General features: G+C 40.3%; 1 protein-coding gene across 1 annotated transcript in view; it reads left to right on the forward strand.

The window, feature by feature from the left end:
* Positions 1 to 13210, forward strand: part of LOC122793005 (potassium voltage-gated channel subfamily H member 8-like) — a 3945365-nt gene that overhangs the window by 3147003 nt on the left and 785152 nt on the right. The window lies entirely within an intron of this gene.

Here is a 13210-nt window from a genome sequence, read left to right on the forward strand (position 1 = left end):
GCAGGGGCAGTGGAGGAGACAACACTGACCTGGGTCCCAGACGTGCTACGACCCGGTGCCATGGACGGTTGCAGCAAGGTAGGCGGATCACCCAGAACCAGCCTACCTTGATGTGCTGTAGTAATGGAGCTATTGTAATAAGTATAGGTTAGTTGTGAACAAATCATTGTTAGTAATAACAGCATGGCAGAACATTGAAAATAACCCAAGTACATATCAATGCATATTATGTGAAACACAACAATAAATAACAGAACAGTCAGTATGTTAACAGCATGCCAGTAACAGTTACAGCATAATGCCAACAGAATAGGTAATGTAACAAGATATGTTAATATGCAACCACTATAAAATAAAACAATAACGAAACACATATCCCAAAATACAGTTATTGTAACAACATAAACCATAACCAATGAATAACAATAAGAAATAAATTATGATTAGGGGTGGGGAGAGAAAGAAAAACAGTCCATTAGTAACATTTCTGGTTATTTCTTTGATAATGGTACTACTATCTAATCTACGGGTCTATATTTTGTTTATGTGTACAGTGATTACAAGTCTCCTATAGCTGATGTAGCATGTACATACCTCTCAAGCTATTTGCCTAGGATACTATGGGCCAAGCAGTAACAGCTTTGGGCACATAACTACACAGAACATTTGCACATCAGGTGGACCTATACAACTACCAAGGTGTTCTGTGGGCTGATTTGGTGACACTTTGCAATCTAGGTAATCATTTCCCTGGTAATCCTGTGACAGATGGATTACACACTATTAATTACATAACGTGAAATCGTGACACTTGAGAGACAGGTATTTGTACAGTACAGTACGGACACTAAACAGCTGTCATGTCTTGGTCGGCAAGCATGGGAATAGAACCTAACAGCAGTGACTGCAGGGGACATCTGCATAGGATGTATTAATTGACTGCAGCAACTTTTAACAGACACTCCAGGCATACAGCCATACCAAGATTACACACTTTATTTCTGACTGAACATTGCTTGCTAATGATTTTAACAGTCTGTGACATCTAAACACAGAATTATCTACTCATAATATGAGCTACCTCACCCACTTACCTGTAGTTATTGTGGAGACAGAATCTGTAAGCATTATGTGACTGATACTGTAATATTTAGTGCTACATAACACTGATTGGAACCCTGGCTGTGTGTGGCAAAAGATACTATATATAGAGCATTTAACAAACTGACCTACTGAGTCACTCCAGATTACTGACTGAGTGATATTTGCCTAGAGCTTACCTGGCAGTACTACTACAGTGTTATAGTAGACTGCAATGACAGTAGAACACACATGCATGAAATACAAGCATAACGCATAGAGTAGGTATGCTATATATCAGTATAAACAATGCTGGTGTACACAGTATATTGTTAGTGGTTTGAAATATCTGTGAAGTCAACAAACAGTATCAGTTCATGGCATGGGCTACCTCACCCTTATACTTTTATTACCTGATGTTTGTGGGTGACAGAGCATTATGTGAACAATATTAACCTAGAGACAGCTTTGAACAGAACTATATGAGTTAACCAATACAATTTGCATCCATTGGATTTGCATTCTACAGCTATTACAGTCTTATACTTGACTGCAGCACCTTACCTTACAGTGTGAATGCATATAGCTCTGCTGCAATGGTTACAACAAGACAAGCCTGATGTACACCATTTTCCGTGGTGTTACTGATATTGTTTCATGTTTTATTGCACAACAGTTGGCATTATTCATTTCTTGCAATACAGCTGTAATTCCACATTTATGGCACTACAAACTTTATTGTATATACTTTAATGCAGTTAATACTTTACTGCTTTTTGCTTATTTCACTAAAGATAGCATAATACATCCATACTCAGCAAACTCACAGTGTATCCTGGCCAATTGCCTGGTGTGCGACTCGACATTGCGAGTCCTCTCGGCTGCAGCTGTTGGGAAAGAAGCATGCCAGCTTTACAGACATCCAGATTACATATTGTTACAACATGGGTAAAATTACTTACATACTTGTGGGGCATTCCCAGCTGTCCAAGAGCCCCCTTTTTTGTTGTTTCAGGTCATCATGATGGCGATGATACTGCTCACCTGTGCAGGGGATACCAGTAACACTGGTAAGTTCTCTGGCCAGTCAGTCCCAGGCCTAAACCTTACACTCCAAGCCCTAGAGACCTCCCTGCAGCAGCCGGTCATCATAGTTTTTAACCAGGAGGTCAATGATGACCCTGGACTCCAGAATGCCCCAACACTGTGCCTGAAAGTGTGCACGTTCACCAACACCAACCATAATAACTGTGACAGAAAGAACTCCAATAGTTTCTGCTGTATTCCCGCCTATTGGGCTTAATATAGGCTGTTTTCCCATCCTTACTCATCATTGGGCAACATTCAAAAAAACACTGCATCACTTAGCACAGCACAAACCAGTGCAGCTGAGCTGAGAAGTGCAAAAACTCGAAGAACTGTAGTCTTAGCAAAGCTTAGCAGTGCACAAACCAGCCAAGCAGAGCCGAGCAGTGTACAAACATTGTCATCTGTTCCCATGTTTATGCAGTGCTTAGCAGGTCTCAGCATAGCTTGGCAGAGTGCAGTGAGGTCATCTGTTATTTAACAAATGCATAATATGTATATCAAAATTAAATGCATATTTTCCCTTCCATGTATTCAAACCCTGGACCTACTGCACATGAAGCTATAGCTCTACCCATTTAGCTACAAGGATATTAAGACATTTGTTATACCTTCACATATACCACTGAGCTACCTATAAGCAGTGCTGAGCACACACAAACACACTTTATGCCACGCAAACACACTTCGACACACTTAGACACACGTTTGAATAAATAATTAATTACATCTGGTTTCTATTTTTAGATGTCTGGGAGGTGTCTGCTGTCTTATATGTGAGCACAGCTTGGCATTGCTGTGCTCCATGCAGTGCCGCACAAACATGCTTTTTTTTTAAAATTAAAAATAAAACAAAGGAAAAAAAATAAGATTAAAACAAAGGACATTGCAGGGAGTCCCATACTCATCTGCAGCCATGGTTAGCACTACACTCTCTCTACACTGATTCAATAACCGTGTTCCTTGGCTCTCCCTCGGCAATGCACCATCATTAATATGCATGGCGCTCTATTGAGGGGGAACCATGTACACAGACACTGTAACAGTCCATGCAGGCTCTACATGGTGCCTACACAAATTTTATTACATCCTGGGGAATGTGTCTTAATGTATAATCATTTCTGACATTGCTTACAATACACAAAGCTTAATTTACTGTCCTCAGTTCGTACTAGATCACTTATTTCATTGGCTCCTTTTAGTGACTCTACATTAGTTTTGTAAGCACAGTTTATCATTATCCTAAATTTGGCAATAATACATTTACTGGCACTGAGAATAGGAGTGCTGTTGTTGCAGCAAATGCTGATTTCACTTAAATTGTACTGATGTATTTTTGCCTCCTCTGGATGTAAGTATATTCCCCAGTTTTTAGTCATCAGTAATTTTAGCTAACCATAGTTCTGTACTTGTAGATTTGTTTGAAAAAGAGACCAAATAGTAGTTCCAACAGTGAGCTCAGGTTGGGAGTTGGCATAATGATTAAGGTGTTTACCTCACAGACACATGGCACTGAGTTTGATTATTGGCATTAGGGAAAATTGGCAATAACCTGTCAGCCTTGATGTCCTCCAGTGGATATCTCAGAAGGTTTGAATACAAGGTCTACTATTTTAGACTTTTCTTTTTGTCCTTTCACCTAATTATCTATCCCTTGAAAGACATAGCTGTTAATGTTATATTGAATAGGTTTATCTAAAATGTCCTGATGGGGAGGATTGTGTCAAATTCCTTTACAAAGCCTAGGCATGCTGTGTGTATGTGTGTGTGTGTGTGTGTGTGTGTGTGTGTGTGTGTGTGTGTGTGTGTGTGTGTGTGTGTGTGTGTGTGTGTGTGTGTGTGTGTGTGTGTGCGTGTGTGCGTGTGTGCGTGTGTGCGTGTGTGTGCGTGTGTGTGTGTGTGTACGCGTGTGTTCACTCCTTCATCCAGTACAGTGTTACCTCTTCACAACTAACACCAGATTAAGTAGGCAACCTCATTCCTTAATAAAATCTTATTGTTCTCTGTGTAAGGTCACTGATAAGGTTTAAAGTAAGTGCATTTATTACCCAGTGTATAAGCTTGCAGAGAAATAAAGGCTAATCAATCTGAAGTTATTTGTATCTGATACAGCATCTCCCTAATGTATATGAATCATACAAGACTTTTCAAACATGTTCACATGCAGTAGTATTATTATTAGCAAGAAGTTAAGTATTCATTCGATTATTCCCTAAATTATGTAGGAAATGGCAGGTATATCATCTAGCATATCAAACCTAGTGTTCTTAACTTTCTTTTTTTTTTTTAATTGCAACGGATCATACTTACTCCAGAATGTTAGAAGTTGACACATCATTGATATTACATTGAGAAGTACCGAGATATATAGTGGATGAATGAATGAACAAATATTTGATAATGTTGAATTTGTGCAGAGCTTGACATTGTTTCTAATGATTGACAATAGGATCAAGCCCTCTTTTCCCATTTTGTCTATGGGGTAGGGGTGTTACATCAACAGTGATTATACAATATTACGCTCTGTATGAGATAATCTATTTTATTTCTCCCAAAGTAGTCTCATATGCATATACTTTGGAAACAATAGAATCTCTGGTAGAAGTAGTCTGTTAGAATTAATGTTCAGCTTGCCTGAACTGCTAAAACACAGATTTCTTCTTTACCCTCTCACTACCACAGTTAAATGTAATATAGTGCCTTACTCATATTTATTGGCACCTGAACTCTCACGTACTGGCACGGTCTGTATGAATGATAAGATGCATTGCTTAAACTTGTGTTATATTATAAGAGACTGCAGAAATGGATATTAATATTCCAGTCAGGTTATGTGAATATTCATCAGAAATGTATATGGCAGACACTCCTATGTTATTTTCTTTGCTTCATCATGAGTGCACAGATTAAAGTTATCAGTACTGTGTCAGCCTGATAACTAGCCTTGATGTGAAAGTGTAAATAAATAGCTCTATAAAAACATCATATTGCATACTGAAACATAGTTTAACCATATGTGAGTGTTTTAATGGGGTCCATGGATGAAATTTACTATTTTCTGTAATTAAAAGTCTGAATCTCTGGCAGTCGGATTTTCATGCCTTGCTTGATGAATCTTTATTCTGCATACAAACACTTCATTCTTATGGTCTGAAATGAAGGTTTTCTTCTTTAATCACAGTATTAGCATATGAACTGATTACATTAGTATAGAACCCAAGAGTTTTATTTTTTGGAAGGAGGGTATTTTTCAGCATGTTAAAGCTTGTTTTAGAGAATGAATTAAATCACCAATATCATCTTTACTCTGTCTTCTTAGTAAAATATGGCAGTTTTTTTTCCAATGTGTTTTAACAACAATCTGCATTTTCATATAATAAACATAATTTCACGATATAAGAAATCAGTGTATATATGTCAAATCCTGCTAAACTCAACAAGCTCAAACATTTGCATAGTTTCAATCATGGATAGTGAGGCTGGACATATATGTACAGAAAGCTTTTATGAACCACATATATGCTTATTGTTATTATTATTATACTATTTGTATTGGTACCAGTATACGTATACAGTGTAATATCTTTATTTTTGAAAATTATAAAAATGCTAAAGCAATTCATGATTTTACAAGAATGCTGCTAGTTATCAGTGTCAAATACTCTGTACTGTGTACTTACTGTCTACATATTTATTTCTATATATAACTTCACCTGAACTTAAAAAAATTAATTACATTCTTTAAAAGAATGAATGTAATTAAGAATGATTTCAGAAGGAGACTGAACTACAGAGACTACATTTGCAAACGGGGCAGATGAAGTACAATCCAGGCAGATTACTTCTATTGAAAATAATTTTCCTACTCATATAAGGGATAATTATTTTTGTGGTCATTTCCTTTAGGAAAAATGACTGCTTGGCCATGATGCATACTACACATTAATTTGCCACAAAACATTTATTTTATTGAATGGAAATGTAGTGTGGAAACAGCTGCGATATCCTTCCCAGATCATATGAAAATAAAACCTTACTTCTAGAGGAACTCCTTGAAAGGAGTAAAACTAGGCCTAGAAATTTTCTTATAATAAGGATGTCATTGAAGATAATTAGTCCAATTGTCCAGAAACAGACTTCATTAGATCAAACAATGTAAGGTAAGGATTTTATTGAAGATGATTGACATGAGATAGATAATCACACCTGCCTTGACTCTTTTTCTGTCTTGCACAACTAAATTCATAGGTTTTATGGTTTTATAGTCTACATTTTCCTTGAGCTTGTAGTGTCTCTTTAGCTTGTGTAGCACGTCTTAGTAACTGTTACCTGATCCTGCTGTAGGTTTTATGTATATTATGTATTTGCCTTCTGCCACATGTAACACTAAAGCAGTAAATCTATCAGCTCTCCTGCACTGAGAACGGTTCTACTCCTTGATAAAATTTGCACAAATCTCTGCAGCTCACTGACATTGGTTTAACTCATTAGATTCACAAACTCCACAAATAAAATGGGAGTTGATGGTCTATGCACTGATGGTCTATGCACTAGGAGTATTGCACAGATGGATATGGATTTTTCTAGGTATATAAACAGAAGACATAGTCTAGAATGTATTTATTCATTAATACAGTATCTACTTCACTGAATGAGCAAACTCAACTTTTATGCACACAGAATCATGAATACTTAATAAGCCATCCAAAGAGAAAATAAGTTCATAGTTTCATAGGTGTTGAACTAGGCTAACAACCACAAACTCCTTTTTAAGCTTATCCATGCATCCCAAATGTAGCCAATATGTTTTGGTGCCCTATAAGTTGTTTTAAGTGGTATGCGTAAGCTAGGGCCTGGGTGGTCAAGTATTTGCATGCTTCATCTGTGCACTAGAGACATAGGTGACAGACAAGAGAAGGATTTCTAATTTCCCATCCACTGGTCTTGTTTACATCTGAACAGTATCAGGGAAGAACTCTGTTTCACATGGACAGGAAGCCTATTCCAGAAAAGGGGTATTCTCTGAGACACATACCTGTCCGTCCAACATGTCGGATTAGTGACGCAAACATGGTTTAAGTCCCTGAATTGGACAGGTATGATGATATTTCTTTTTTGGATATGCAAGAGGTCCATCAGAGTAGGATCCAGGGATACCTTGTATGCCAGACATAGATCACCCCCACAACAGCCTGTATAAGACATATAGGGATAGGGCTTAGAGGTGGTCTGCATAGGACGTGTTGTTAATAGCCTGTATTATTTTTGTAACATTTTATGTGCACATTCCAGTTGTTGCATGTGTTGGTCAAATGCATAGTGAATGGGGCACTGTAGTCAATGACAGGCCTAATGAGAGCAGAACACAGTGTAATGATGATTGCATTGCACTTAAATGCCATCTCCTTGGTTATAAGCTGAGCAGCATATAATGAGTTCCTTACTAACTTAGACATATCATTATTATTACGCCATCATTACCTAGAGGAAAACAGTTCTGGTACTTACTTTTCTCACTTGCTTAGAGAAAAACAGCTCTTGTACTCACTTTCCTCACTTATCTAGAGGAAAATAGTTTTTTATTCAGGCATGTCCAAGGGTCAGCTCCCAGTGTTCTCTCCTGTCTATCTGATGAATCTGGACATCTTGAGGCAATGTAGAAATTGCCTCATGTACACAGACAAACCCTCTCCTCCTACCACCCAGCACTACAACCTGTGAGAGATGCACTTATCGCAAACTTCAAATGAACAAATAAAAACTGTTAAAAACCAACAAAACGGAAACCATAAAAGCCGGCAGCAGTCAGAAATACTTTACGAAACAAACTGTTTATTGTGAGTGCTTTCGGCTAGGAAATACCTAGCCTTCATCAGACATGCACTTATCTAGCCAAACTGGAGGTACAGCTCTCTCCAACCAAGACTAAACTTGACAGTCATATGAGGAGAAGGTAAACATTTGCACCACACCACACTCATCACATAGTCTCACTAAATCTACACCACCAAAATCCACACACAGAAACACAAAAACATTAAGGGAGGCTCTCAATAATAATCTGCTCAAGCAACAGAGATCTCCAAAGCAGAAATGCAAGCAACCTCCACCCCCCAACACAACCCAAATGACACATAGCCCGCAGACTCAATGTGCCACTCAACCACAGCCAATAAGGCAAAACAACGTACCCAACACACTAGTCATAGGTGACTCTATAGTCAGGCACACTGATGTCCCACTCACCAGGCTAAACAAGGAGAAGGTTAATGTCAGCTGCCTGTCGGGTGCCAGGATCTGCCACATAACCCACGCACTCAGGTCACTCCACAACAAGTACAAATATGACTCTGGCATTGTCCATGTTGGTGTGAATGACCTGAGACGTACCTCCCTGGACAACATGAAAAGAAACATGGAAGAGCTCTCCAGTCTTGTAGCCCAGGCAGGTATGACCCCAGTCCTGAGTAGCATTCTTCCATTGCCCAGAATGATACCTCAGTACAAGGACAAAATGATTGACTTCAAGAATTGGCTAAGCTTCTGGTGTCATTCTAAGGGGATCCAGGTCTGCTTGGGATGACATGGTCAACAGACCACGATGCTTTGCCACAGATGGCCTGCACCTGTCGCCCCTGGGATTCCAAATACTGGCTAAGGCTCTTGCTGCCCCTATAGTGCCTTTATTAGGCAAGGTTCAAATAACAAATTCACCACCATAACAGGAAGAGGCAAGCAAAAACTGAGGGTAATGCTACTCAATGCTAGAAGTCTAAATATCAAAATGCACTCACTCGAGGAACTCCTTAAAATGGAGAACATCGATATCTGTGCAGTGACTGAAACCTGCTTCAAGGCTCCAGAGAGCACCCCTGCACTAACAGGCTATAACTCATACCACACTTTTCGGCCATGTAACCCGGACCGAAACACCAAAGGTGGAGATGTGTCCATATTCATTAAGGATATCCACACCTCCAGGCTAGTTGCTCAGCATAATGCATCTGAGGTTATCCAAGTGCAACTAACTCTGGGCAAAACTGCAATCCAAATTGTAGCTTGCTACAGATCCCCCACCATGCTCCAGGATTCCCACTCCTGTTTTCTTGATGTACTGAAAAATATTAGGGTTCAACCAAACACCCTAATAATGGGTGACTTCAACTACCCCACCATTAACTGGGAAAACTACTCATGTACCAACTCCTTAGCTCAATGTTTTCTGGAATTCATAAACTCCAATGCCCTGGATCAACTTATCCACACCCCCACCAGGGGCAACAATATCCTAGACCTAGTCATTACCAACATGAGTGACCGGTGTTCCACACCTGAAGCCAACTCCTCGTTGGTCCGATCCAACCATAAGCTAATCACCCTTGATATCCACATCCCGCCCCCCCCCCATTAAGGAAACCACAGTAAAAAATTTCTCCAAAGCCAACTTCATGCTTCTTAAGACAGAAGTGATGAACTTCATGACACCCATGCAGATGGACAATACAGTTACAACTGCTGAATCCTACACAAATGCACTCTATAAGTACTTACACGAGTGCATGGATTGTGCTATCCCAAACAGAACCAAGATGCTATCCTCCAAAAAAAGGAAGCCAATCTGGTAGTCCCCTGCCATAAACAAACTGTACAACAGAAGGAAGAAACTTGCAAAAGAGAGTAAAATCCCATGAGTGGAGGAGCTCCCTGGTCAACCTCAGTAAGAAGCTGAGATCCCTTATAAGATCCTCCAAAGCTAGCTACGAAAACAAAATCGCCATTAATTCCAAGGACAATCACAAAGCATTCTATAGCTATGTCAAGAATCTCGATGGCAACACCCAGATCTGCTCTGAGTTACAGCACAAAGGCATGAAAATTACAGAACCAACTGATATTGCCAACATCCTGGCAGATAGGTTCAGTGCTAACTTTACCCCCTCTCACCCCCTAAAGGGCCCAAATCTATACAGGAAAAATGCAGAGTCCCTGTAATCATAACTACGCAGGTAAAAGCTTCACTCTCTAAAGCCAAAAACACAGCATCCATGAGACAGGACAACATCCCAGGCTGCGTTGTACATGAACTTCAGAACAAACTGGCTCCCCACTTAAGCACCATGTTCAATAATAGCCTCGCATCAGGCTTTGTACCCACTGAATGGCGCACAGCAACAGTTATCCCACTCCACAATGGGGGAGCCACCGCTGATCCCAGGAACTATCGACCTATTAGCCTGATAGCCTGGTCTACAAGGCCATGGAATGTATCATCATGGAACTCATAAACAAAGACATTGGTAACCTCCAAACGCTGGATCCCACCCAGTTCGGGTTTGTGAAAGGCACATCATGCCTCCTGAACCTGATCGGCTTCTTTGAGGCAGTCACCAAAGCCGTAGATGAGGGTAAGGTGGTTCACACAGCCTATCTTGACCTTGCCAAGGCTTTCAACACCATCCCCCATTCTGGAATTATAGCTAAACTCACTAAACTAGTTATAAATCCCTACATCACAAGATGGTTTGCCAAATGGCTCACTGATAGAACTCACACTGTAAAAGTTGCAGACTCCAAATCTGACCTCATAGCAGTGACAAGTGGAGTACCACAGGGTTCTGTCCTGGGACCTCTCCTGTTTGGTATCTACTTCTCTGAAGTACAGGCTAACACAGAAGGCCTCTGGCTAATGAAGTTCACAGATGACTGCAAATTAGGAGCCATAGTCAAGTCCCCAAATGATGTGGACATCCTACAGAAGGGCCTCGTTGAGACAGATGCTTGGTGTCAGAGCCATGGCTTCAAGCTCAATGCCAAAAAGTGTAGTGTCATCCCCTTTGTTAAAAACTCTGTACCCATGAACTACCACATAGGCAGCAATCTACTTAACACCGAATGCGTGATAAGAGACCTTGGGACCCAGGTGGACAGTAGTCTCTCCTTTGATAGTCACATCGCCACAGTAGTCAGGAAGTCCTTCTACGTGGCACACCTCATCATAAAAGGGTTCTCATCCAGGAAAAAAGAGGTCATTGTTCCCTTCTACTCAACACTCATTAGACCCATTATAGAGTACAACGCCTCTTTTGGAATGTACCTCACAAGACATTTGCAGCATCTGGAAAGGCCACAGAAGAACCTCACAAAGATGATTACTGGTTTCAAACATATGCCCTACATTGACCGCCTCAAAAAACTCCAGCTTTACTCCGTAGCATATCGCCTACTCCGAGGTGATCTCTGCCTAACATATAAAGCTATGTCAAACCCAGAGCTGTTGGACATGCTACACCTAAAGAAATTCCAATCCCTCCGAGCTACACGCTCTAGGGACCTAAACCTTGTCACCACAATAAACAGGACATGCTGGAGGGATAGATTCCTGTCTCAGAGACTTCCCATACTCTGGAACAGGCTACCCATCTATGTCAAGCAAAGTTCTTCATTAGCACACTTCAAGAAAAATCGTGAGTGGATGGGAAATAGGAAATACACCCCGGGGATCACTTCTGTGTCTCTGCTCGACAGTGGCACAGGAAAATAACTTTCTTGGGTGGCGTAAGCCAGGGAACCTTGTTGGCTAGGCTTACGTAGGCCCTTAGCCTAGTACTTACCTATGAACCTATGAACCTATATGCTGATTGAAAGCCAGGTTACTGTCTATATTTGTCCCCAAATCTCTGACTACTGGGTATACTGTTATCAGTGATGTAGTTTCCTGAGGTAGTTATCCTCCCAAAGGGCACTATTACATATTTCTTGGCCTTGCATTTTAAGACATGCCTCTGGCACCAACTATTTGCCTTTGTTAGCTCATCCTGGAGGATATTAGCATCTTAGGGGGATTCTGTGACAGTTCCCAGTTTGCAGTCATATCAATAATCAGTGATCAATCATCTGTATTGTCAAGTCTTATTGAAGAGGTATCTTTGGTCTTGGTTATCAATTTCAATAAATGGCCTTTAGAGATAATTGTGGGAGTATGAGATTCAGGTATGTCAGAGAGATGGACAGAAGTCATAGGGGTGAAGGGAGCACTGTTTTCAAGGGTGATGGCTTTGTCCATTGGGACAAAAAGGAAGTGTGGTTTAAATAATTTGAGTACAATGCAGGGTATTATCTCTTAGTTTTTTAACACTGCTAAAGAAGGACTTATTAGTTTCAGAGGCCAGTCTAAGTTCATGGGCTACTTTAGTGGACCTGATAGTGTTCTTTTTTACTTTTCTATGTGATGATTTTGATATTTTCCTTGAGAAGATGGGGGTTTCCATCTATCATACAATTTAAAGAGATGAACTAATATCTAGAATTTTGTCTAGGCTTCTGTAAGTAAGAGTTTTGTTCTTGAAGAACTACAAGGACTAGACTTACAGCGATGTGATAATATTTCAATTTGTAACACTGGTAAACTGGATTATGTAATGTCAATAGAATGTCAGGGGATGGGAAAAGCAGGGTACCCACCCTCATTCTTCCTTCCTTCCTTCCTGTGGGGGGAGGTTTGTAAGTGTGACACTGCATGAGGAAAGCCTTAGGCTCATATACAAGTGTGACAGTGCATGAGTGGGTGACATGAGTGCATGTGCATATCCTCAACCCTTACACCCATCCATAATGTGCTGACTCAGTTGTTCATTCCTCACAAGGAACACACAATCTTGTATGGGTAGAATGCCTGAAAATCTGATAGGGATGGCTTGTATCAAACTGTGTAAAGGATCCAGACTCTCACTTTTATGTGAAAGAAGCAAATGGTGTAAGACAATAAAGTACAGTAGGATGAAAACAGAGGTTCTGATGGGCTCATTCCTATATAATTGTTCTTCGGCAGTGACCTCTGTGTCCTGAGGACCACCCTTACTTAGTCTCTTGCTTCTTGTTCAGTCCTTCTTTCTAGAGGTAAAGGTTAAATGACAGACCCCCCCCAGGCCATCATGTGGTAGAAGTTTACCGCATCATTTTGCTTTCCCCACCCATTTTGCAGTCCCCGTATTATCCCCACCCATTTTGCAGTCCCTGTATTATCCCTACCCATTTTGCAGTCCCT

This window comes from Protopterus annectens, chromosome 2.part0 (genome assembly GCF_019279795.1).
Source record: "Protopterus annectens isolate FY-2018-M chromosome 2.part0, PAN1.0, whole genome shotgun sequence".
Taxonomy (NCBI): Eukaryota; Metazoa; Chordata; order Ceratodontiformes; family Protopteridae; genus Protopterus; species Protopterus annectens.